At 36.1% G+C, this 3994-nt stretch overlaps 1 long non-coding RNA gene across 1 annotated transcript; it reads right to left on the bottom strand.

Moving 5' to 3' along the window:
• Positions 1-572: 572 nt before the first annotated feature.
• LOC309484789 lies at positions 573-3423 on the bottom strand. The gene is made up of 4 exons (XR_014200968.1): positions 2524-3423; positions 1984-2040; positions 1557-1630; positions 573-1466 (listed from the first exon to the last, which is right to left on the bottom strand). It is a non-coding gene; the product is annotated as an uncharacterized lncRNA (long non-coding RNA).
• Between the last annotated feature and the right edge of the window lie 571 nt (positions 3424-3994).

The following is a 3994-nucleotide window of genomic DNA, read 5'->3' as shown; positions in this document are numbered from 1 at the left end:
CAAGTTCTCCTCCTGCTGGTCCATCCTCGTAGCGCTCCTGGACAGGAATTCAGCCAGGCCAGAGTCTCTTGCTGCATCCATCGGGTCAGATCGTTCTGTCACGTGAAATAAGGACAGAAGATGCAAGTGCAAGAAAAGGTTTATTGAATGACACGTAGTCAGAGATCTGAAGCACACAGTTGATGGTCCCTGGTAGCGCAGGATGGCAGATGGGCAACCCGGATCCCGTGGTGTGAACTGGTGAGCAGAATCCTTGAACAACGCTGACGGAACATCCAAACGAGTCCACAAAGTGAAGAGACGAAACAGGATCCTCAGACGACGACAGGCAGAACGAACTCGAGGGAAACACCACACCGGGAACCAGGACACCAACGAAGACCAACTACACAGGAGATAATCCCACAACGATCTGACAAACACAAGACGGAAACAATGAGCTTATATAAGGATCGCTGATCAGAATCAGCTGGCGCTGATGACAATCAGCGGCTGATCAGCGACCACGCCCACACACACACAACACAAACACGAGAAGGAGTCAGTGAATTCATGAACCGTGACAGTATACAATAGGCTACACAAGAAAAGACATCTCAACAAAATGCATGGAAAAAACATGTTCCAAGTAATAAATCAATGTAAAAAATTCAAATTTTGACTAATTAAAAATGTCCATCTTCACTTAATTTTAAAACATGTGTTTCAGTCCGCTTGTTAAGTCTGACGCCACTGTTTCCAAGTCCAAAAGCTCTATCAGATGCCAAAAACAAACAACAAACAGTGCTAATATACACTCATTGTGCTGTAATATTCCTGAAAATTATGATCCTAACATTTATCTCTATTCCGAAATCTCAGATGGTTAGTTATCCATAAAATGTTGAATCATAAAATGTTGAAGTCTGGGATGCCGTGAGACTGGAGACTGTAATGTACACTATGGCTTTTGAAAAGCTTAAATGTGTGACTTGAATCAACAGTTCCCATAAATGGTTGTTGAGTATTCTCAATATCTAGAAACAAGATAGAGGAAGTAGAAGTAAAGGCTTCGACCCGGAAACAGTATTCCTTATGTCACAACAAGCAGAAAACATTTTCCATTTTTCCAAAGTTAAGGTGCAGTAAAATGATCTGTTGTTCTGTGAATGTTCACTGGTGAATTCAGTCATTTCAATAAGAATCCACACGATCAGCAATTTTGTCTTTTTGCCTGTGTAATTTCACGAAATTCACAAATGTGATGCACCTTTACCCACTGCAACATAAAATGCAATCAATTATAAAATCTTCACAAGGGACACGTGAGGTACTTAACGAGTTAGAAAAGTGAAAAGGTGCATCAGCTTCATTTTCTGTTTGTTTTTCCTCTTTTCTGGTGGATGGTCCAGACACTTCAGTGATTTTCAGGTCTACAGGAGGATTTTTATTCTTGATCAAACTTGTATTTCAGCTTACCGAGATCCCTGCAAAGTACAACATTTACTGTTAGTAAGGTTATTAAAGTGATAGTTGTGAAATTTAAATAATTTCCTCAGCCTTGTGACGTTCCAAACCTGTTTGACTTTCTGTCTGTGGAACCCGAAACCAGATCTCAGGCATAATGCAACCCGTCACCATTTCATTATCACTGCATGAAACACAAGCATAAAAAAATTGTGTAATTCATTCACACCATTCTTATGTACACTTGTCTAGTTCAATTCAATGCAACAATTTATGTAAAAATGGTTAAGCTCCAAAAATGTCCCAGAAAAGATCCTAAAAATAATCAATGAGTTCACAACTCATGTGTTATGGGTTGTGTTGTAAGTCTTATGAAGCCATATAATAGCTTTTTCCTTTTTTTTTGTCGAAAAAGACTAAACTTGAAGTTATAATTCAGTATAACTGATTAAAAAAGTACACAGTCAAACAATACAATTTCACACAGAGAAAGTTCACAGTAATAAAGTACGTGCATGTGGTGTATAGGTAACTTACTGTAATTCAATGTTGCCTCTGAAATGTTCAGATTATTTTAGAAATGTACTGGTTGTTCTGGGGAAACAAAAGAACAAAGCTGATTATTCACAACATAATATTTATTTGACAAGTAAATGGCTTTAAAATGGTATTTGAGAGAATGAGGGCTGTAGTAAGTAAAGTTAGGCTAAACAAAAACAGACCAAACTATATTAACCTGCTTTTGTTATTCATAACAAACGCCAATGAGGACAGGAATCAGTTAAATTAGTTAGGCTATATCAGCAATTTGAAGACACAGTTTTACAGAATATGTTGAATTGAATGACTAAATCAATCTAAGACAATAAGTCAATAATTTCCATTTGTTCATTAACTTACGTTAGATCAACGTAGTTAGCATCGCGGCTAAAACCTTCATACCAGATACTATGCAATAAACGAGTGGTAAACACTGTAACGTAGTAATGTATAATAAATTTAGTTTATATATATATATGTGTGTTTGAATATAGTGAGTAGACTCTGTATTTATATTTATTTGGCGAGTTTACAAACCTTGTAAAGGAGAGCCGAACAAACGACGAAAGCTTTGATGAGAGGAGCCGTTACTTTCCCGATGACGTCGATCAGCTGAGCTTTGTTGCGCGCGAGCAGCGCGAGGATCACTGAAGCGACGACAGCAGAGGAATAGCAGCAGTTTCGTGACAGAATAAAACGTTTCTCCTCCTGGTTCTTCTTCTTCAAATAATAATTTATGAAGAAGTAGGTAAAAATTATTATTTTATTACTATTATTTATTCAATAATAATTAATTAATTCTTATTATTAATATTATTATAATTTAGTGTTGTTGTTTAAGGTTTAAATTAATCAATAAAATAGGCCTATAGATACTAAATAAATGTAAGCTACCCAGGTGAAAAAGACGTAGGCTACTGTTAAATGTATTAAAAATGCATTAAAGTATATTTGTATTGTAGGCCTACTAAAAACACACTCAAGTACATTTTTAATTGTACATCTTTTTCACCTGGGTATGTATACTGAATCAAACTTAAGTAGCCTATAATAATAATAATAATAGGATAATAATAATCTCATTCTGGCCTCACTGAACCATTGGGTTCCTCCAGATGCTGGCTTTAACATAAGAGATCTTCCAGGAACCACTTAAATGTTAAAAGATCTTCCAATAACCCTTTTATCGCATTCAAGTTCCTCTATTTTCCCCCAAAGCACTTCGAGGTCTCATAGTAATGAAAAGGTGACTCCAGAACCTCTGAACTAAATACAAAGTGCTTAAAGGATCCCATAAGTTCCAGCAAGAACCTCAAAGATTGTCAATGCTCCTCCAGTAACCCTACTATAGGAGAAAGAGCTTTGAGGCACCTAAATTACATTTTGAAGTTCCTTGAGTATCCGACAGGATATTTGAGGCTCCTTTAGTTTTTACAGTGTAGTATCCCTACCCCTTTTAAAGAAGGGTGCATCAGAAACTGATGGTTCGCTCAAGGCTGTAGATCTGCTGAATGTCAAACAATGCTTTAACTTCTTGCTTTCCTGTATTTTGCTTCAGCTTTCTTTCCATTGCTAAACTGTGTGCATGTGTTTGTGTATGTTAGATTAGTCTAAGTGTTACAGTAAGTCTAGTTAAGTCATGTTCGTGTCACACGTGTGCTCATATACTGGAGTCTCTGAGGATGTGATCACAGCTTCATGCTCTGAGTAGTACTGTACCCAGTAAGAAAGAGTTATTTTTCGGTAACACTTTACAATAAAGTTCATTAGTTAGCATTAGTTAGTGTATTAACTAACATGAACTAACAATGATCAATACATTTGTTATTGTATTAGTTCATCTTTGTTAACGTTCGTTAATAAAAATACAGCTGTTCATTGTTTGTTCATGTTCATAGTGCATTAACTAATGTTGACCAATACAACCTTTGATTTTAATAATGTATTAGTAAATGTTAAAATTAATATTAACTAAGATTAATAAATGCTGTAGAAGTCTTGTAAATTC

This window comes from Leuciscus leuciscus (genome assembly GCF_965113295.1).
Source record: "Leuciscus leuciscus genome assembly, chromosome: 21".
In the NCBI taxonomy this organism is placed as follows: Eukaryota; Metazoa; Chordata; class Actinopteri; order Cypriniformes; family Leuciscidae; genus Leuciscus; species Leuciscus leuciscus.
Note: the sequence above shows the minus strand (reverse complement) of the source record. Positions and strands in the feature narration are given on the sequence as shown.